This window comes from Macrotis lagotis, chromosome 2 (genome assembly GCF_037893015.1).
Source record: "Macrotis lagotis isolate mMagLag1 chromosome 2, bilby.v1.9.chrom.fasta, whole genome shotgun sequence".
Taxonomy (NCBI): Eukaryota; Metazoa; Chordata; class Mammalia; order Peramelemorphia; family Peramelidae; genus Macrotis; species Macrotis lagotis.
Window position 1 is genome coordinate 337,838,093 of NC_133659.1, and position 23,177 is coordinate 337,861,269.

The window sequence follows — 23,177 nt, forward strand, 5'->3', positions numbered from 1 at the left end:
CATATTGACTACAGTGACTTCAGTATCCTGTTGAGGAAGCAAGTGAAAAAACAGCATGTGTGCTTCTCCGGGACTCCAGAGAGCTGTTCTCTATTGGACATAGAAAGAATGAGTCCAAATAGACACCAGATGATTTGGCAGAATCATCAAAAACAATTTTTAAGGCTAGAGGGAGAGGAAAATTATGCGGCAATTGGCCAAAGACGGCCACAAAATCTGACCTGCCAGTTTGGTGAGCCTGCTCCTGGACATTTGTAATGGAAGGCCCCTTCTCCCACTTCAGAGCTCCCATGGGGGGGGGGGGGGCCTCTGTAACAAAAAAGACTTTTGATTGACTGCTGAACCAAGGGGGATTTGATGAAAGGCTCCTTGGCAGGCGTGGTAATCGTTCACTGTGTGTTCTGGATAAGATCTGCTTTCCCTGAGGCTCAGTCACTTTACCTGTAAATGAAGGGAGCTGGCCTAGAGAGACTCTAGCTGGGGTGTAGGTGACCCCTGATCGTTAGCGTCAGGCCCTTTCTTGATGTTGGTTCTTCCAGGCAGAGAGGCATGGCCCAAAGGCAGGAAGGAGTCCTGGTGGCTTCTTCATGGCACCCTGGATCCCCCAAGGTAGCTAAGGTACTAATTCGAAAGTGTGACTCCAGAGTGGAGAGTAGCGTTGTTGGCACTGGGTCTTGGATGCTGCTGGGGCCCCCTGGCTCCTCCTTCACCAGCTGTCAGAGCCTCGGAGTGATAGGGCGACAGTGCTTCCCGGAACTATTCATTTCTACACCTAGATCCTTCCCCCCATCAAACAAATGGACACATTGGGGCTCACCCAGGTAGAATGACTCACCCAAGGTCACAGAGTACATCGCTAATGGTGGAGCAGGAACCACAAAATTTGAGAGTTGGAGGATCCTCAGTAACTGTCTTGTTCAGACACACACTGAAGGAATTATCCATAAAACTCTGGTCACCTAGGCAACGGCTCTTCTGGCCACTCCACACTGCCTTATTCATTATTGGAAATGTTACTGATAATGGAAGTCAAGGTTCCCCCCAAGTTTGACCCCAGTTTAGCTTTCTAAACTTGTTGCCCAGGTCTTCCCTATAAATACTCTCTCCTTGATGGGAGCATCTCCTCACCAGCCACTCACTCATGGCACTTCTGTTCCCATCTCCAGGCCGCACTCTCCCCCCTCACTTCCCATCTCTCTCTCCAACTCCTCACCACAATTTAGGAGCAAGGAGAACGCCTCCGTCCCCAGGACTCCTTCCCTGATTGTTGGAACCCATCATATAATTCCTTCATCCCTTTTGAGTCTGAACCCTTGTCCAGCCCTGGATCGTGCTCTACCCCATTAGGTGACTCTACCTGCCATGGGAACTCCTTTTGGGTAAAGCAAAGATTTTTTCTTCCTACAGTAGAACAGAGCCCAGGACTGAGGCACCAAGGGATGGAGGGAGGAAGAGAAGGAAGAAAGAAGGGAAGGAAGGAAGGAAGGGAAAAAGGAAGGGAAGAAAGAAGAGAGGAAGAGAGGGAAGAAAGACAAGTAGAGGAAGAAAGAAGAGAAGAATAAGAAGAACCAGAACCAGACCAAGAAAAGCAAGAACAAAAAGAACAAGAGAAGGAACAAGTAGAAGGGAGATCATAGAGGGAAAGAAGGAAGGAAATGGAAAAAAGAAAAAACAGAGAGAGAGGGAGAGAGAGAGACAGAGACAGAGAGAGATGGGGGGGGAGGGAGGGAGAGACACACAGAGAGAGACAGAGAGAGAGAGACAGAGAGAGAGAGAGAGAGAGAGAGAGAAGCTACTATTTCTAGGTTCCAACTGGAAATGACTTCCCAGTCCTAAATTTATTCTGAGATTATTCATCCTTCTTCACCCTGGGACAGAATCAATCAGCTCTCCTTAATCCCTATAAACACTTTTCCTTTTAAATTGTTGCTCCAATATTTCACATCTCCCTTTTCGGAGGCTGGGAATAGGTCCTGTGGACATAACAAATGAGTCACATCGATCCTTCTCCAGGCTCTAAATTATTCATCTTGAGCCCTTCCTGGCAGCCTGGCTCCCCAGCTTCTCCTCACTTCCCTCCCCTCCCCCCTTCCCATTCTGATGGTCTGGAACGGGGTGGGGGGCAGGAATGGCTGACAGAGCAGGTGACCTTGACCAAGCCCTGGGAGGGGGCACTGATGGCCCCTGAACCCAGGAAGAGACCCCTTGGGACTTCCTGATATAGATTGAATGGGGTCCCCCGGGTGGGGTACCAGTGTGAGGGCCCCCACTTCAGAGACAGCCAGGCAGCTGAGACTGAATGGGTTCCTTCCACTCTCTCCCTTGATGGCCCCTTGAGAGCCAGCACTGTCTAGGAGGCTTTCCATCAGCCTCAGCATCCTGGGCCCAACCCCTCCAGCTGGGGCCTGGGGGTGCCACACCCAGAGAGGGCAGCCAGGCTGGAGCAAATGCAGCTGAAGGACCTGGAGGGGGGGTAGAATATGGCTGTCCGTCCTCTGGATAGGGGTTCACCTTCTTCTGCCAGGTCTCCAAGGACAGAGCCAGCCATGGTCCAAGGAGGCTAAAAAATTGAGAGTCAATGTCAGGAAAAATGATGGATCTATGAGAGCTTTCCCAGACCAGTGACTGGCTCGTTCTGTGAGTGGGAGCTTCCTCACAAAAAATAGGGGGCCACTTCTTGGGGGGAAGTGACTACTCCAAGGTCACACAGTCACTTAGATGCTGCATCCAGAAGACCAGAGTCCTGGGACCAGACTCACCATGCCAGGCCATCACCCTCCCCTTGACTGAGGCATACACTCTCCGCCCCCTCCAATGTAGACTCATAAACACAAGACACACTGCTGTAAACACACAGTCAGACATGTCCAGGCTCCTGCGTCTGCCCTTCCGTGATTCATGCCTCTAACACCTTTTCCATGGGAGCCTGGCTTGACCCAGGATCGGGATACAGCAACACCTCTCCCCACTTCTTTCTTCCATCTCCCCTTCCCTTCCAAGGTCATCCTTTCCTCCCACCTCTAGCTGCTGGGAAGATAGCCCTGAGTGAATCGGGTGGCAAGTTGGCATATGTCACCTGCCCCCATCATCCTCCTGGTGAGCTCATGTCTGTCACCAAACCCTCAAACCCCAGAGCTGGGAAGGGCATGAGAAGCCATCAAACTAAACCCCATCATTTTACAGAAGGGAAAGCCAGAGATGGGGAGTGACTTGTCCAGGCCTCGAGACACTCAGGTCAGGGATCTCCCTGCCCCATCTGGTTCACTCTGGTCCCTTTGCCAGGCTCAGACATCTCATCTTGGGAAGAATAGCTGGAAGGAAGCAACCCTAAAATCCAGAAGTGATGGCTTATCCCACACCATGACAGACACCAAATGAGGGAAGTATTGGGGGACCTTGGGGACCCAGCTTTTCTTCCTCTGACTCAATGATTCCCAAAGGTGTCCTGCAAGAGCATAGCAGGAATTTGGTCATCTTTTAGACTTGGGACCTCAGTCAATCCCCAAGGCTGATGATCAAAAAATGACTTGTGTGGACCCTCCTCTATCTGGGGGTGGAGCTATCGCTGCTATGGAGAGTCTGGCTCATGGGCCCCCAGAGGCTGGAATGACTTGAGTCGCTATTAGCTTGAATCAACAGAGGCACTCCCCGGAAACCTTTGTGGGTTGGTTTTATGGCTGGCTGGCTGGACATATGGATGGATGGATGAATGGATGAATAAATGAAGGCCTTGAACCATGAATATATGAAAGGGAAGTACATAGTAAATGAATGGATGGATGGATGAGTGAGTGGCAAAATGGATATGTGGGACTGAGATAGAGGACTAGATGATGAGATGGAGGTAGACTGATGGATGAATCAATCAATGGAGGTGTTGGGAGACATAGGCATACATGGACAGATGAACAGATGATAAATGGGTGATGAATGATGGGTGGGTGGAGGGATGGTTGGACAGATGAATAGATAGATGGATAAATGGATAATGATTAGATGAATAAATGGTTGAATGATGAGTGGAGGGAAGAAGGATGAGGGATGAACTGAATTATAGAAAAAGAATGAATGATTGGCCAGAATGGGTAGATGGATGACTAGAATGGGTGGTTGAGGGTGGCTAGGTGGCGCAGTGGATAGAGCACTGGCCCTGGAGTCAGGAGGACCTGAGTTCAAATCTGACCTCAGACACTTAATAATTACCTAGCTGTGTGGCCTTGGGCAAACCACTTAACCCCATTTGCCTTACAAAAAAACCCCCCAAAAAACAAAACCTAGAATGGGTGGATGGATGGGTGGATGGATGGATTACTAGAGGAAAGGAAAGTCCTGGATGGATGGGCCTTCCAGTCTGAGATAGCTCCATCCCCACTGCCTCATACTTGAGCTCCCCTCATTGCAGTCCCATCCCTCCATTTTCCTCAATGCCTTCTCCACACTCTCCTAATGGAGACATTAAGTAAGAGAAGGGACAAGGGTCCGTCCCCTCTTCTTCAGGAAGGTCTCCTGCTGCTATCTCAGGCAGTCAGAGGGGGGGTTGAAAAGGGGGGCTAAGGACAGGGACTAGGAGCCAGCTTTGAGGACTGCTCAATTAGGCCCCAATTCTAGAAGCTGAGCTCCCCTCCCCCAACCAGAGCCCCAAAGGGTCATCCCCCAGAGTGAGCTCAGTGTGGAGAAAGGGAGTTCTGCTCCTCCCCATGCCTGGCCCCAGTAGCCTTGACCTCAACTGTTTGGAAACAGGCCAAGTAAGTCAAGCTGTTTGTCTTTCCAGGCCGCTATCTCCAAAGGGCCCGAAAGGCAAAGCTGGAGCCCCATTGATGCTGGCTCCTCCCTAGCGCCAGCTTCCCCTCACCCCCCACCCCCAGCCTGTCCCACAGAAGCCCTTCAGAGTCCATGCACATTCTTAGAACATCAGAGCTGAGAAAGGTCCTGGGAGGTCATTGAGTTACTAGGCTCACCCCACTGCCACACACACACACACACACATGCGCACACATGCACACACAGACACACAGAGGCACAAACATGCACACACAGACACAGACACACATGCACACACACGTGCACATGCACACAGAGACACAGACACATAGACATACACACACACACACATCTTCTTTTACATAGGAGGAAACTGAGGTCCAGGGAGAAGGCTGGACTTGCCCAAAGTCTCCAGACCATACAGAATAAAGACCCCAAGACTAGCCAAAGTGGTTCTTTCATCAGTAAACAGGGGTTCTGCTCTCCCCATCATCCCATCCAGGATCAAAAGGACATAAATGAGAAAGTGTTTGGGGTGAAAACCCAGGGAAGATCATCACCTACAACTGCTCCTGAGATTTCCAAGGATGCAGGAAACCTCCCAAGGACTGGTCCAGTCTCAGGGCGCTGGGCTGGAGCCTCCAAGTTCACAAACCATCCAGTCATCCCTGGGGGAGCCACTGACCTGCAGCTGCCCTCGGACCTCAGGCCAGGTGGGTTCCTGCCACTCCAGGTTCTCCAAAGGCTTGATGATGAGTGGCGAGGAATGGAGCTTTGGAGTAGAGTGAATGAGAACGTCATTGTGAATAGAGGACTGAGGGGGGATGTGGGCCTGGGAGAGTTGAAGGGTGTGTCTGTGACCCCCAAAGTGAGGACGGGGCTGGGAGTCGGGAGAAGCCCACTGAAGGTAGAATGCAAAGTCTGTCACTCCTTCCTTCCAGGTAGCTCTGGAGGCTGGGCTTGCCCTCTGGGTCTACACTACGGGGATGACGTGAGTCCTCTCCGCTAGTGACCCCAGATCTGCCCTTTGTTTCCCAGGACCCACGCCTCACCTGGTCTCAGGACAACACCTGGAGCCGGCCTGGCAGAGCTCAGGCAGTATGGAAAGTCAAACAATGGAAAACTCTGCCGGAGCCCAGGCCGCAGGTGACGCTTCTCACATCAAGAGAAGGAAAGGCCTTGAGGAAGCCTGTGGTCATTCCAAGAACACGGGAGGCCATGTTCTAGGGCTGCCCCCATCCAATGTTCGGTCAAGGAGACTGTAGAGGAACTCAGAGAACTCACTCCATCAACTGGAACAGTTGAGAACAGGAGATGTCAGAGCTGGGAGGGGGCTTGGAATGGGGGTGTTGGAGCTGGGAGGGGGCTTGGAACATGGCTACAAAGATTTCGGATTGAGAGGCATATTAGAGACCACCTGGTCCTATAACTATGAAGGTAAGGAAACAGGCCTAGATTGGGGGAAAGGACTTGCCAAGGTCACACCCCTCCTGCTGCCTCCTGGTATCCTACAAGGAAGTTGTCACTGAGTTCTGGTCTTGGGGAGACCCTCCTAGGAGTGGGGGGAGGGAGGGAGGAGAGGCTTAGCACTGTAGCCAGGAACACAGCGCTGTGAGAAGGTGGCCTCCCTGCCCAGGTGGTCGGGTCCCAGGCAAACCCCCCCCACACCCATGTGTACCCATGAACTCACACTCACACACATATACACACATGAACTCACATACACATACACACATGGACACACACACACACACACACACACACACACACACACACACACACACCCTCAGCAATTTGGAAGCCTTGGTCTGATCGGGTTCCTCCTGAGGCCCAGCCTGCTGGTCCTGGCCCATTTTGGCTTTGATCTGGGTATGGGGAGCAGGTGACAGAGGCAACATCTGGTCCAACCTCCAGGGCAGGGCAGGCCCCTAGGAAGGCACAGCCTCACCTGGCCCTGCCAGACCCCAAGGTCTCTCACCCTTTGGGGCATGGTCCTCCTTGGTTTCCAAAGGTTCTTGAGGTTCTCTAGCTGGGGTAGGAGCGTGTCTGAGAGTGAACAATTCGGAGATGGTGTGTGAGGATTTCAAATGTGGGAAGGTGTGCTCATGCTCATTAAGCTCCATGGCTCCCGATGGCCTTTGGGATCAGATGGGATCCCTCCTGATGAGTGTCTGAGGCTGTTACCGGCCCCATCTATCTCCCCAGCCCCATTATCCATCCCAGTGGGGTCCAGCCAGGCCAGCTCCTTACTGTTCTTCACACTCAACATTGCATCTCCCGCCTCTGAGCCTTTGCCACTAGGCTCTGCATGTTCACTTTTCCTCTGACAATGGATGTAAATCATCTCATTTGAGCCTCAGATTGACCTGGGATGTAGATGCTTTTATTATTCTCATATGATGGATGAGGCTGAGGGAGGGTGAGTGACTGGCCCTGGGTCACACAGCTTGTGTTCGGGTCTGAGTTCAGGTCTTCAAGCCTCCCCTTCTCTGAGAAGCCTTTCCAGACAGCCCACCTCAGTCACCTGCCAGTACATTCCCCAAATCTGCTTGGGTTTCCATATGTATTTTCTAAATTCCCGAGATGCCTCCATTGCTCCCTGAGGGCAGGGAGGGTCTTGCTTTTGTCTTCTTGTATTTGGTGTGCAGTGGGCTCTTAATAAAGGCTGGTTTGTGGACTGACTGTGGATTATCAGCCATCCTTGAGTGGGGGGTGGCCCAGTGTGTGTGTGTGTGTGTGCATTTGTGTGAAATCGTGAGTAAATATTCCAAGGGTGAATGTGTGTCCTGGGGGTGCCCCTGTCTTGGGTCCCCCAAGGGTCTCTTGAGAGAGGGGGCAGGTAAAGGCCCAAGTCAGGCCTGATTCATCCAGGACTGGCTGAAGACCTTGCCTGTCCTCTGGGGGGGCACTTGGCCTTCTGACCAGAGCAATCTGGGAGGGTGGGGCTTTTTGGCAGAGTGCTTTGGGGCTTTGAGCTTGGCCCTGGCCTGGATGAAGACACAGATGACAAGGGGGAGCCAAGCTGGGAGAAACCCCAGGATCCCAGACACCCTCCGGCCAGCCTCCAGCACTGGGCTAAGTCTTGAGAGACGAGATCCACAAGCTGCTTAGGAGTTGGAGGGATTTTTATTCCCATTTTACAGGCAAGGACATTGAAACTTTTTAAAAGGCCTAGGTGATTTTCCCAGGGTCACCCAGCTAGTAAGCATCTGAGGCATGATTCGAACTCAGTTCTTCCTAACTCCAAGTACAGAGCTCTCTCTAGGTGCTGGTGACGACTCTAGGTCAGAGCATTAAGAAGAGATTTGTAGCATGATCTCCATGAGAGAGAGAGAGAGAGAAGAGAAGAGAAGAGAAGAGAAGAGAAGAGAAGAGAAGAGAAGAGAAGAGAAGAGAAGAGAAGAGAAGAGAAGAGAAGAGAAGAGAAGAGAAGAGAAGAGAAGAGAAGAGAAAGAGAGAGAGAGAGAGAGGAGAGAAAAAGAGAGGGAGAGCAAGAGTCTCTTCCCATTGGCCCCCATGGATTTGAGCTTGTGTCCGTCTGTCTGTGTCTTCCACAGCCCCCCATCTCTGGACTTCCCTGTCTCTGAAGCCCATGCTCCCCCCACCCCTTAGGTTTCAGGCCCCACTTCCTCCCGGAGGGCCTGGCCCATGACCATCCCAAACCTGTCTGACAGGCTGGCCCCGTGGTGAGGCTCGTCTGCCCCACGTCACTGCTGACCGAGGACGCGGCCCCAGCTGGCGAGGCTTTGGACCGGAGCCAGGCTGGCACTTCCCTTCCTGACTACTGCTTCTGCTTCTTAGGGAGGGAGGGGTGGGGGGCTGCCATGGCCACAAGCGACAAGAGGATCTCCTTGGCTGGGCCGGCCCACGGGACTGATCGCGTCACCCACCGACATCAGGGGCTTTCTATTGTACAGAAGGGTGATCCAGAGTCCTCAGTGTGGCACTGCCCGCCCTCCACAGTCTGGCCCAGGCCACTTTCTCTATCCCATCCCCATCTTTTCCATGTCCACTGGACCCAGCCCAACCAGACACGGGTGCCTCAACTTTCCCCAGAGAAACTCCATGCCCTCTGAATGACCAGTCCATTCCCAGTCCTGTCCAAGTCTGGCTCAGTTTGTCCCTTGGCCGGGGGGGCGGGGTTCCTTCATGGCTGCTCCTTCCCCAGCTCTCTGCCCTTCCCCCAAAGCCCCTTCTGGCCCAGAAACACCTTGACCCCTCCCTCCCTTCAGAGGCCTGGAGTCTTGGCCACCTCTGCCCTTAGCCAAACGGTAAGATACAGGGAAAGAAGGCCCCAACATGTCCTGGCTGGGTGACCTGGGGCGAGGTGCCCCTTTGAGCCTAAATTCTCTCCTGGGAGCCAAAAAGAAGAATCCCTGACCTCCCCACACATCCAGACTGCTTGGGTAGAAGGGGCTTTGTAAACCAGGAGAGGAGAGTTAATTGTCTTAGGATGCTCCCTTCCTCTTCTGAGCCTCAGTTTCCCCAGCCTTAAGGGGCTGGAGCCAAGACCTCTAGCAAACTATCAAGAGCTGTTCCTTGGTTAGACCCCCAGCCCAATGGCCTTGTCACTAACCGGGGGGGACTGGCTATCTCCCCCTCTCCTCTGGGGATGCCTCTCCTGGTGCCGTGGGCCAGGGAGGTGGGCAGGGCCTTGGCTCGGGGTTCCTGGTTGGCCAGGTGAACGCCCCAGCTGGGCCACAACAGGCCCGTACACGCAGGTGCCCGCCCTAGCCCCACAGCTCTGCGCTCCCCCGGGGTCACAGGGACGCTGGCTCCCAGCCAGGTTTCGTACAGCCCTGTTGACGCCCTTGGGAAGGTGGGTGAGTCACTGAAGCTTCTCTCCATCCTTAGGAGCTGAGGAGGGAGGCCTGGCCCTTCCCAGACCCCAGGTCCCGCAGGAAAGCCTCACTCTGCAAAGTCGAGGTTCCCTCCTCAGCCCCATGGGAGTTAAGGGTTCATCACATTACCCCCCCAAAGGCTTTGGATGAATGGATCTGAATGCAGAGAATGCCAGGGCAGGGAGGGATCTCACAGAGCCCCCTTTTACAGACAGAGAAACTGAGTCCCAGGTGGGCCTATTTCCCTATGGGCTCCCTAGATTGGGATTCACCAAAAGCAGTCAACCTTAATTCAGCAAATCAAACCTACTCTGTGCCAGTCACTGGAATGATAAAAATGAGGAATAATTAATAGTAATGATGATAATGATAATCCTCCCTCTCAGCCACACCAGCCCCTCCAGCTTCTCCCTTCTCCATCCGCTCATGGCCCTGGTTGCTGCCTGCCAGGTGGGCAGCCAGTGGGGGGGGCAACTTAAAGGTTCCTGGGGGCTAGGGGGACAAGGGGGCAAGGAGAACAAGGGAGACAAGGTCAGCCCCAGAGCTGACGTTCAAGAGCTGCTCCCACGACCCCGTGCAGAACTCTAGCAGTCATGCTGGGGAGGGGGCCCACTTCTCTTCTTTTCCCTATGTCTCTCCTAGGTGGGAAGTGATGAAAAGTCTTGCCCCTAAAATCTTGGAGCATCTTTGAAAAAGTCAGTTACTGGGGCGGCTAGGCGGTGCAGTGGATAGAGCACCAGCCCTGGAGGCAGGAGTACCTGAGTTCAAATCCAACCTCAGACACTTAATAATGACCTATCTGTGTGGCCTTGGGCAAGCCACTTAACCCCATTGCTTTGCAAAATCTTAAAAACAAAAAAAAAAGAAAAAAGAAAAAAGAAAAAGTCAGTTACTGTCTCTGGGCCTCAGTTTCACTGCCTGAAAAATGATAGGGTTGGGGGGGCTTTCCTCCTTCAGCCTCAGTTTCCCTCTCTGTCACATAGAGATTGCACTGCCATAGAGAAGAGGGAACTGTGACCCACTCTGCCCCTTCCCCTTCTGCCCCCAGGGAGCACATGCTCCCTGCTTAACTGCTTTCCCCCACCCCGCCCCACCCCACCGGGCTCTGCCTTCTGGGGCCACCCCAGCTTTTGGAGATAGTGCTCAGTCTCCCCAGCCCGCTCTTCTCCAGACTAAACAGAAGGAATCGCTGAGGCTCTGGTGACCTACATCCTTCATCTGAGGTCAAGTTCATCCTCCTCCTTTGACAGAAAGAAACCAAGGCCCAGAGAGGGGGAAGCATTTCTCGGAGGTCACACAGCCAGTGGCTGCTCTTCCAGGTATCTCTCCGCGGTCAAGGCTCAGAGACACTCTCCAGGTGTCTCTCCTGTGTCTCTCCAAGGTCAAGGCTCAGGAACTGAACTGAATGTTTTCTGCCGTCATTAGCCCCTGGCTCAAAGGTCCAGGGGCCCAAGGACCAGCCAGGGTTCAAGTCCTGCTTGGTCCACCAAAGTGGATTGGTCCTACCCCAGCCCAGAGTAGCTTCGGAAGCCTGGAGGGAGGCAGCTCTGAGCCTTCCCCTCCTGGGCCCCCAGACTCACTCCCTAGATTTGAGATCTGGAAGGCACCAGGGGTTAGAGACCAGGGAAACCGAGGCCCAGAGACAGAAATGACCTCCTACCGGGCAGACCCGGGCCCAGAGCTGACTCTCCCAATTCCCAAGTCTGAGTGGTCGAGTCGGCCAGGGACGAGGAGAGCAGACTTGGCCCCACTTCCTCAGGCTCCCCCACTCCGGCCACACTGCGGGGCTGGGGGTTGGTGACAGTGCGTAGACAAGAGTGAATGCAGGATGGGCCTGGCAGCTGGGCGGAGGGCACCCTCCAGCCTGAGAGTGGGGCAGGTGCGGGGCAGATTGGAGCAATGTGCTCCAGAGGGGCTGAGAGGAAGGCCCTGGCTCCCAGGCATCCCAGGGAGCTTGTTCACCTGCCTGGAAAGCCAGAGCCCTGCCCCCAGCCCACCAGCAGCCTGAGGGCAAGGAGACTGAGGCCCAGGGCCCCAGGGGGAGAGAGAGGGCTAGAACCCTAGGATGATAGAAAGGACCAGGGCCCCAGATGAGAAAGAGGCCCGCGGCTCCAGGGGGAGAGGGCCAGGGCCTGTGGATGATAGGGAGGGCCGGGTCTCAGAGCAATAGAGAGGGCCAGGGTCCCAGAATGACTGAGAGACAGCACCAAGGCCCTAGGGTGAGAAAGAGCGCAGGGTCCCAGGGTGAGACAGAATCAGGTTTCCCTCTGCGACAGGGCCATTGCCTCCAGGGGTGCTGGGGCCAAGATGCCCTCAGCCTCCCTCCAAGTGCAGCTTTCCTGGGGGGAGCAGGGGGTGCAGAGGGCTCTCTAAGGGGGGTTCTTGGGTCAGAGGAGGCAGAGCCCATGCAGAGGGGGACCAGGCCCCATCCTGGCCTCCTGGTCTCTTTAGGATGGATTCCGCTTTCCTAGCCATGGCCCGGGAGTCTGGTCTGGGAAGACTGGTGGGCAGCACCCTCTCCTATCCTCCCCCCTTGCCGCTTCTCCGGAAGGAGGAAGCTTCACCATTGGACCAATCAAACAGCAAAGATTACGAAGCCCTGACCCTGTGGGAGGAGGCCCTGCAGACCCGGGGAACAGAGTAAAATGGGGACATCTCTCTCTCTAGGGAGAAATCGAAGCCACCTCCAGGAGGCTCCCCATTCCCCTGCTCTAGGCAGCTCTCTTGGTCCTCAGGCCCTCCCCGGCAGGGTCAGGAGGGTCATTATGATCTGGTTCCCATTCCTAGCGGCTAATGACAATAATGACCAGGAATTATCACAGGGTGGTTTTGTAGTTGCACACCGCCTCTTGCCAAGGCCCCATTCTCTCTCCTGGGTGATCTCATCCTTCCTTGTGCCATCCCTGTGACACAGGGTGGGGACACGGCTCCCGAGTCCCCAGAACACGGATGGGGAGCCTGAGGCCCAGAGAGCGCACCAAGCCTGGGCCTTTGCATCCCCAGGCCCTGGCCACGGGACCCCTGATGACGAACTGGGACTGAACCATGTGATGAAAACGGGCATCCCCGGAGCCTTCCCTCATTAACGGCCCAGGTCCCACCCTCCCTCTCACCTCCTGCTAGGGGGTTTCAAAGCAGAAGAGAACATGTTCTGAATCTGAGGGGCTGGGGTGGGGAGCAGGGCCCCGGGGGGCTCCCTCCCTCATCTGAGACGCTGACTTGGGCAGGGCAGGGACCCCCTCTCCTGAGGGCTCAGGATGCCACTCACTTTCCATTTGAGGCTATGGAAGCCTCATCCAGGGCCAGGCCTCTGGCCAGGGCCAAGCCCGGCCTGCTGGGAGGAGGCCCCTCCGCTGATGGAGAAACAGCAACTCGTTGGCAAAGGATTGACTTGAAATGGAAGTTTAGACAGACTGGAGGCAGGAGCCCTGGTGGGGGAGAGGGAGGAGAGGGAGGGAGATCAGAAGAGGAGGAAGGACAAAGGGGGAAGAAAGAGAAAGGGGGAGAGGAGAAAGAGACAAAGGAGAGAGAGAGAGAGAGAGAGAGAGAGAGAGAGAGAGAGAGAAGGAGAGAGACACAGAGACAGACAGACAGAAAGAGAGACAGACAGAGAGAGAAAGAAAGAGAGAGAGAGACAGAGACAGAGACAGACAGAGAGAGACAGAGACAGAGACGGGAGAGGCAGAGAACAAATTCTGTAAGGGCCAGCATTACACCTAGAGAGAGCCTGGGTGTGACGGAGAGTGAGAGATGGGACAGAGATGGAGAAGGGGTTGAGAGGGGAGAGGACAGGGAAGGGGGGGGCAGAGGACAGAAGGGTGGGGGGTGCAACTCAGCCTCCCCCTTCTTTTCTGCCAACTCATAGAAGGTGAAATCCTGCCCAGCCTGGGGAAGGGGAGAGTGAGGAGAGGAGGCCCAGAGAGCCCGGTCCAGGCTGTCCTGCCAGGTGTGCCAGATTCCAAGCGATGTGTGTCCTGAGAGCTGGCCAGGCCTGGGAGCCTCCTGAGGGCAAGGCCTGGGCCTTAGCTAAACGGACAAAAAGCAATCAATAGATGCTGTCATTGAATATATGTGCCTGATGCCATCATGGAGGGTTAGGATTGGATCCCTTAGGTCTTTGGGACTCAGTTTCCTTAACTAGGAAACAGAGGGATTGACCTAGAGGACCTGAGACCTACCTTGAGTGCCCCAGGCCGCGGCCTCAGAAGGCTGCCAATCTAGGGGAACAGCCGGGGGGTCCAGGACAGCCTGGCCATAAGTGCTGGGTGGTGGCGCAGAAGCCCCCTCAGGGTGGCCAGGGCGCAGCAGGGTGGTCCTTGAAGACTAACAGGTCTGGAGGGGAGAAGAGGACTTGAGAGGGCCCCTTGGCTGAGCAGGGGCTTCAGGCCAGGGGAGGCAGGGAGGGAGGAAGACCTGGAGGCTTGAGGTCAGTTTCATTCAAGAGGTAAAGGCCACAGGAGCGTGAGGCAATTTTGGAAGTCTAGACAGGCTGAGAAACCCAAGGGCTTTGCATGAATGGAGACATTTCGGTGTCCTTTGTCCAAGTTTCACTGCCCCCGCCCCAGCTAGGCCTCGGGGCCTCCTTGGCTGGCCATCTGGGGCTGTGACCTCTGTGCAGAAGGCTGGGGCAACCCCCATCCCCAACCCAGCAGAAGCAGCGGCTTGGCCAGGTCGGTCACCGAGAGGCAAAGAAGGTGTGATCCCCAGGGTCCTGGCCTCCAGCCCTCCCAACCCTGAGACGACGGGCGCCTTGCGGGGGTCTGTTTGCTGGGCCTGTAGTTTTCCGTGTAGACCCTGAGAATCCCCCCATAGTCTGGGCCGGGGGTGAGCAGAGTCTCTTCAGGTCATGCCCAGGAGAAGTAATCAGGAGGAGGACACGTGAAGAACATTCTTCCATGTCCCAAATTCATTGCCAAAGTTAGAGGGGCCCTTAATCCCATCAGCTTTCAAAGGAGACCCTGGAAAGAAAGGGCATCCTCGGGGGGCCCAGTGGCAAGTGGTAGCTGAGCCAGGATTGGAATGGGCTCCCCGGCCCTTTGTGTGGGGTCTGCTGGAACTCACAGGGGCATTTCAGCCTGCTCAAGTTAGTGGAGAGTGTGTAGGATCGAGCCCTGCCAAGGGGGTGATGCCCCTCCTGCCCGGCTTGGATTCTCTGTATTTGCCAACAGAAATTCCCAGCTGCCAGGTGTGTGCCCCTGGGGAAGGCCACCAGGGGGGCCTTCAGGATAGGAGCGTCCTATTGGGCTCCTGCCTTCCTTCAATGAGGAGACCAGCGAGACCCAGAAAGGGAATCCACCCAAGGTCATGGCAGAGCACAGGGAACACAGAGCCACTGCCGTACCCTGTGAACTGCCTTCTTGCACATCTCCTGGAGGGCTGGGACTGTCTAGTCTCCTTCTTTGTAACCAGGAGCTGGCCTGCTGCCTAGCCTGTAGAAAGCGCTTAGGAAATATTTGTTCATCAGCTGGTTGGCTGGCCCAAGCCTGGCATGTCCAACTGTCCCTGGAAACGCTACCTTCCAAGGACACCGCCTCCCAACAGTCTTCCAGGATCTCCCTCACTGACGAGCTTGGGGGTCCACAAGGGAAGAGAATAAGCCTTTATTGAGCGCTAGGTCTTACAAAAGGAAACTGAGGCAACCAGAGGTGGAGACTTGCTCAGGATCACCCATGAGTGGCTGAGGCTGGATTTGAATTCAGGCCCAGGTCTATTCCCAAACCCCTGGATCTCCTAAAGCTTCCTTCCCTCCCTTGGCTCCACCTCTCCTTGTCCCGTGTACCTTCATCTGGGCATGGACCATCTCACCCACTGGGTGGTGACCTCCCGCAAGGCGGGGACGGACAGTACTTTGCAGCTTGGCTTCCCCAGGGAGGGGGAGGGGAAAGGATATGAACCATTTCATTGACTCCGTTTTAATTGAATTATGACCTTTTCAAAATAAAACATTGAAATGTCAATGAAAAGAACCCCAGAGCCAAGACCTTGCCATTATGCCTAATCTCTCCTGGCTGAGACAGGTGGGGGGCTAGGACTGCAGAATGAGACATGCCCCAGCATCCAATGGGAGTTTGGCTAGGTTGGTCTGGCCTTTCGAGAAAGCTCCCTGAGCAGTGATGATGCAGTCCCCCCAAAACTGGGATATAAAATCCAGGGGCACCAATACAACTTTTTAGAAGATAAAGATGCAGAGTATTAGAGTCCATTGGACTAACGTGATCGCCACCCAGAGTGGCCTTGCCCTCTGCGGAGGGTTTCTACCCGGATGGAGGGATCATATGGGAGTCTGAGTTGAACTCCATGGTCACTGGGCTCACTTCTGGCTCCCAGATTCTGATTCTGGGACTATAAAAACCTTTCTGGAATGCTGAGGTAATGAGTTCCCTGTCCCTTGAAGTGTGCGGAACCGCTTTTTCAGGGCACCAGACCCCGGAGGGAAGATGCCGGCTCAGGGTCTGGGCTTCTACCCAGGGAAGGCTACGAGCTTCAGATCCCAGAGACTCTTCTGGGGTCCGACCTCTAGCCCAGTGACCCAGGCTTGCCCAGCTCCCTGTGGGGCAGTCTGGTTGCCAGGGTTGGAGGCAGTGTCTGCACCGATGAGGCAAGTATGACAGGAGGGAAGGCTGGAGGGCAGCGGGCCAGAGGCCAGAGGTCTCATCTCCTCCCCTCCTGCAGGTCAGGCCCTGGTGCGCCTTACCTCGATGGGCCTCTCAGCAGCCAGGAGGGGGAGGCTGGCTCAGAGTGGTTGTCCTGGACTTTCAAAAGAATATCTGAGCTCTAGAGCTGGCCTCCAAAAAAGAAAACTGAGGCTCAGGGAAGGGAAGGACTTGGCCAAGATCCCCCAAGGACTCTGGTGCTGAAGGCAGCCCCATGAGGCACTTCCTTTACATTCCTTTCAGATCTGGACAAGCCCCTAGTCCAGTGTGTTCCCAAAGTCACTTGAAAGCCCCCTGGCCTTCTAAGGCGACAGTCCATGAAGGCAGGAAGCAGTCGGTCCCTAGGGGGTCTCCACCCATCCATCCACCCATCCATCCATCCATCTGTCTGCCCATCTCCCTGTCCATCATGGTTTTAGAGCCTAAAGAACTTTTAACAATCATCTGATTTACCCCCTCAGTTTACAAATGGGGAAACTGAGGCCTGAAGAGAGGAAGGTCATCCCCAAAGTCCCATCACTAGTTAATAGCAGTGAGGGGTGTCCAGCATCAAACATTCACGCCACCTGCTGCATACAGGTCCTGTCCCTCCCTGCCCCTCCCCGTCCCAGGACGGTCAGGGATGAGTGAGACCAAGGCTCCTGATGGCGGCGATGATAACGGTGACATTTACACAGAGCTTTGACATTTGCTCAGTTCTTGGCCCAGGCATTCATCCCAGCTGCTCAGGACTGTCCTGCCCTCCTCCCCCTGCCCACCCCCTCGAGAAACGTGCAGCTTCCTCTGCCTGGCATTCAAGGCCACCTGCCCTCTACCCGCCTCTCCTGCCTGGCTCACACCACGAAGCCTGCCTGGCAGCCTCCTGTCACCCCTCTGCCTTCCAGGCACTCCCCTCAAATCTCTGCCCCTTGGAGGGGGCAGGGGGCAAGCTCTCTGACCTCATCCTGGTCTCTTTCAGCACTGGGCTCACACTTGTGATTAGGAAAGAGAAGGTCCTGGGGCCTGAGATTATTGGGGGAGCAAGATTCCCAGAAACAATCAATACAACTTTTTAAAAGATACTGGATGGGGAGGGGAACAACAATGATGTCCCCCTCAGGGGGGGACATGATCCCCCTATGCCCCCATTCCCCTCTCAAAAACAGCAGCATCTTCCTCCCCTTCTCCTCCTCTTCATTTTCCTTCTACCTCCTCCCCATCTCACCCCCCACCACCTCTTCTTCATCTTCTTCCTCCTTTCACTCCTTCCTCATCCCCCCCCCAGAGAGAATAGACAATCCAATCCACTGCCACTCCGCCTGATTCAGCACCAGCCAAGGTCTTCTGCCATGTGCCAAGGGAGAGGTCCTGTCCTCCTGGAGCTCACTTGATTTCCTCAGGGAGGGCGAGGCAGGACCAAGACACAAAGAGGCAAAAGGAGGAGCAGAGAGTGGGATTCAAGGCCAGTCTGAGCACATACACTGACTGAGTGACTGGGGGGGGGGGGTCCTACTAAAGATAGTTGTTTTGAGATTGGACTTCACTATCTTGGTCAGGTGGGAAGTTCAGGGGCCCGTGAAAACCCTGGCCCACTCCCCATCCTTAGGGGGGTTTGACCTGGGTCAGTCTAGTGCCCACCTCTCCTCCAACAGGGCTCCCCATGGCAGTGCCAGATTCGGTGTGGATGCTCTGTTGGCATCCCCAGGAGCCAGGCCCACAGATCTGTACCCATTGATAAGGCAGTTTTTTAAGACCAGATCCCAGGGAAGGAGCTGGCCTAAAGTGGTTGGAAGAGTCTGCCCTATATAAGAGAAACCCCAAGGACCTCCTTATTTCTATCTTTTAATGCAAAGTAAGGAAGGAGGGCAGGAGAAAGAGGTGGACCAAGGGTTTGGGGGGGGGACAGCTTCCTGCCTTCGAGCAGGATCTTACAAGAGGAAGAAGAGCAGAGGGGAGGGTGCATCGTGTGGAAATCAGCTTGGGCAAAGGACTGGTGGCTGGAAAGAACAGACCTGGATAGCGTCAGAAGCTTCAAAGATTGAGGAGGAGAGAGCAGGCCTTCAGCTCTAGCCTCCAGGAGTCAGATACTATGGAGAGAGCAAGACCCCTGAGGATGGAGAACCAGAGACCTAACGGCTTGGGATTGAGAAGTGAGTGAATGGGAGCCCAGAGGGCAGCCAACTGTTCCCAGGGGGTTGGCAGGGAAAAGGGAGAGACTTAGGAGAAGATGACCTGACCCAGGTCAGAGAGAAAGGGAGGATAGGGCAGCTATGATCCAGCCCTGGGAGTCATAGCTGGCTAAGGAGGGTTGGGAGTGAGAGGAAAGGGGGGCTCCTCTAGGATGGGGGAGTCCCTGGAGGTGGACCCTCAGCAGGCAGCCCATTGGGGTCCCTGGGACATCACCACCCCAGCAGCCTCTAGCCCCTAGTCCCCAACAGTCAATCAATGGCATGCTTTTCTTGCTTCCCTCCATCTGTCCAAGTCTATGTTTGATACTGCTGTGGAAGAGAGAGGGAGATGGTGACCTTATAGGGATCAAGCGACAGGATGGGGCAAAGTCAGGGGTGACTGGTGCAATGGAGGGCTTGATGGACAGGGCCTTGAAGGACAAGCCAGACCCTGGCAGAGGAAGGCAGGGTCATGCTTCCCCCGACCCAAGGAATAGCAAGAAAAAAGTTGCCAAGGCTGGAGCATCAGCCCAACCTTCCCTCACCCTATCAGGAGGTGGGACGTATTCTGATGTTGGATTGAATCTGAGCAGGCAGGAATCTTGGAGATTCTCTAGCTTCCCCCTCTCATCACACAGATGAGGAAACTGAGGCTCAGAGAGTGAGCAGGGTTTTCCTGAGCTCACTCAAATTGGATGCTTCAGGGCTGGGATTTGAATGCAGGTCTCTGATTCCAAATTCAGCAAACTTTGATGGCCTGGTGCTTCAGCAAGCTTGTTTTGAGTACTTGATGTATGTTGGGTGTTGTGTTTAGGGAGAAATGCCACCTGTGCCCTAAGAGGAGCCCAGACTGGTGAGCACAGGAGTGGGAGGCTGGAATCAGCCCTCAAGGGACCCCTTCGCCAGGCAGACTTGGCAGCACTGCCCCCCCGAATGTTTATTTCAGACATTTCCTGGTAGGATCTGGGCACAAGTGTTGTGAAAAGCTTAACGGGAAGGGAAGTCCACACTGCCCAATAGGTTTCTCTTCTTGAGAATAGGGAAGTGGGCCCTGCGGTTTAGGAAAACAAACTGGGGGATTTCCCGTCTGGCTTCTGCAGAATGTAGCAGCTCAAGCCTGGGCAAGATGGGCAAAAACAGGGGGGTGGACCCTATTCTCTGAGGGCTGGAGGCTGAAACCGGCCCAGGAAGAAGGGCTCTGTCTCCCAGCACTCGTAGCCTCTGGCCAGCCCCCATGACCTGTCTTGCCCTGCCTTGGACTCCCTACCCAGGGGCAGAAGGAGCGGGCTTCACTCTGTAGAAGCCATGCAGACAACATGCTCTGCCTTTGGGAGGTTGTTCTGCTCCCTCTGGGCCTGTCCTGGTCATTGCCCCATCCAGTAGGCTTCCACTGAACTGTCCATCAGTGGGTGGTGGATAGATCAGATCTTGACCCTGCCTTCCCAAAGCTCCCAGTGAGGACAGAGAAAAGGTCAGAAAGAAGAATCCCAGGCAGAATATTAACTATGTCCACCCCAGTGCTCAACTCTCTCAAAGAGGTGAATTTAATTGAAATTAGATTTGAAGTCAGGTCATGGTTCACCATGGGCAGGTCGCTTCAGTTTCCTTCTCTGTAAAATGACAGGATTAGACCATGAAGACAGTGTGGTGCAGTGGAAAGGCTCAGGAGTCAAAGAAGGTAGGTCTAGGACCCATCTCTGTCCTATGCCTGAGTCACCTCATTTGTCAAATGAGATGATCTAGCTCCCAATCCTAAGATCCTGTGGTCACTGAATGGCTCCTTGGAACAGATCACGACTTCTTCCCTGTGAAATGGAGAGACTAAGACATGTGAGAATCAGAGGCCCCGCTACAAGCAAACACAGAGCAACAATATTGTCACCAAAAAGGAAATCATCTCTAATCTAAAAAAACAGGAAATGATGAGTTATTGATGTGGCGACTGGGTCAAAATCCAGTCTTTATGTGGAGCATCAAAATCCACCTCAAATTCAAAGAAAGGCTACAACTGAGAGACACTGAAAAGCAATTGAAGCTATTTAAACCTGACCTATTTTAGTGGAATTTTGGACACTGAAAAGTGGGAAATGGACAAAGGCAAAGACATTGACCTTGACCATCACCACTTCCTTCCAAAGATTCAAGTCATGCACACAGGACAGTTTCCATATAGGAAAGAGTCCAAAAGAACCCAGAAACTTCTCCTATCAGCAAACATTTGATCTCTGACAAGGAAGGAGATTGTAGCCAAGTACAACTCTGAACTAGAATGCAAACTCATTTGCACAGCACTACAGAGGAGGATAGGTAAAGATTAAGAGTAGTATTGCCTCATAAAATAGAGAAAAGCTATGGAAACAAATGGCAATTCTAAAGATAGATTGAGGTAATGGCAAAATGAGCCACTTCAGTCCCAAAAGATTTATGAATGGAACTGGCAGGAGGACCACAAAGAGATGAAAAAGGGAATATATTTGTCAGTGTTTTCATAGTCATCCACTTTCATCATTGGGGAACCACTGGGGAACCACCACATTTGGGTTCTGATACCTCTAGGCACTTCCTGAATAAGTAAATAGAAATGTCACCTTAAGAACATCTGAACGGAACCAAAGTGAAATTGAAGAACCCAAAATGGAGGCAACACTATATTGAGGGTAAGGAGGGATTTTAAAAAAATGTATTTCAGAAAGGAGGAGACATAAAAAGAGTGGAGGAAATTCACAGACAATTTGAATACCAAAGAGGGACAGCCAGGAACTGCAAGCCATATACAGACTTTCTCGACTTTACACAGTTTTATGAGAATGATTACACACACACACACATTGCCAAGGGAAGTCATTATTGGTGATTTTTGATAAAACTGTGAGAAGGAAACAGATTTTCCTTTTTGTTGTTATTTTATTGATGCCTTTCATTTTTTTTTACACTACTGACATTTCCCCATTCTCTCCTGGAGGACTTTCTCTTGTGACTGAGAAAAAAGAGCTAACCAAAACAAACCAAAATAGTGGTAGGAAAAAGTTATACTTCAAATGAAGTATTTTATGGAAAGTACATTTTTTAAAGTCTATGTAAACTACTTCTACAACCATGACCAATGCTACTACTTCTACCATTACTATTGCTAGTCAGACCCAGTCATTCCTACTCCTCAGGAGGAAAGAGGCATTTCCCTGTCTGCCCTATGGAGTCTGTAACACCCTTTCTTCTGATGTCAGAGGCCTTTAGTGTCAACTCCATTTCTTTTGTTGTGATTACTATGCGTTTTGTCCTCTTGGTTCTTTCCTCCATGTCAGTTCATACAAGTCTTCCCACATTTCTGCAAGTTTCTCCGTTCCTCTTTTCTCATATCATGATGATAGTCCATCACACTCATTGACCATCATCCCATGTTGATGGGTACCTACCCTCCTGAGACAGGGTTTGGTATTGCATTTGCTACCACAAATGACTTTTTCAAAAAAATCCCAAATCGTTTTCTAGAATGCTTGAATCAGTTAATTATCAATGATCCCTGGCTATTATTTCTTGGAAAAGCCTGAGTCTTATCATATGTATTTAAGTTGATTCCTTGTATATCTAAGATATCAAAGATATTTATGCCATCCCAGTTGACCATTTTTTCCCTCTGGTTGCAATGCTTTTACTCAAGCAAAGTTTTTTTTGAAAGAGTTTATTTATTTTGTTTTACAATTTTCCCCCCATTCTTGCTTCCCTCCCTCCACCCTCCACAGAAGGCACTCTGTTAGTCTTTACATTGCTTCCATAGTATACATTGATCTCAGGTGAATGTGATGGAGAGAGAAATCAGATCCTTAAGGAAGAAAAATAAAGTATGACATAGTAAAATTACATAATAAGATAATGGTTTTTTTTTTCTAATTTGGAGGTAATAGTCCTTGGTCTTTGTTCAAACTCCATGGTTCTTTCTCTGGATACAGATGGGATTCTCCATCGCAGACAGCCCTAAATTGTCCCTGATTGTTGCACTGATGGAATGAGCGAGTCCATCAAGGTTGATCCTTGCCCCCATGTTGCTGTTAGGGTGGACAATGTTTTTCTGGTTCTTCATGCAAAGTTTTTTTAATGCTATATGATTAAATGTACATTTTTGTTCAAAATTAGATCCCATCAATTTGGAACTTAAGATGGTGTCTGATATAATAATATGTAGGCCCTCTGACAGACTGCTTTCTGACAGCAAACATTTTTTAAAGCAAATTTGTTGTAATTGGTGATTCAGTCACATACTACTCTTTGTGACCCCATGGACCATTCTGTCCAAGGAGTTTTCTTGGCAAGGAGCCTGGAGTTTTTGCCATTTCTTTCTAGTCTTCACAACTGACTGAAGGGTGCAGAAAATAGACTATTCCACTAGGTTATAGAAAAGATTAATTAGGAGAACAGAGAGTGATCTGAAAAACTGTCTCCCAAGGAGACATCTGTTAAGATCGAGCCAGGATTCCCTGATAAACCCAGATACAAAGATAATGTCATTAAGCAACCCTGATTATTCATGAAAACCAAAGAGGAAAGCATATCCTTTTTTTGGGGGGACAGGGCTTTGCCATTGTCAGAAGGGCTAGTCTAGACAGGGGCCCCTAAAGATGGTGAAGTCCCTGGATGCTCCTATCTGTGGATAAAGCCTGGCCTTCCTCTGTGAGATCTCATGAGAGTACCCAAGATCCAGCCAACATGTGAAAGGTAGGGGGGCAGGCATCCTTAGCACTGACCTGAGAGCTCCAAGATATAAGCCAACAAGCCTCCAG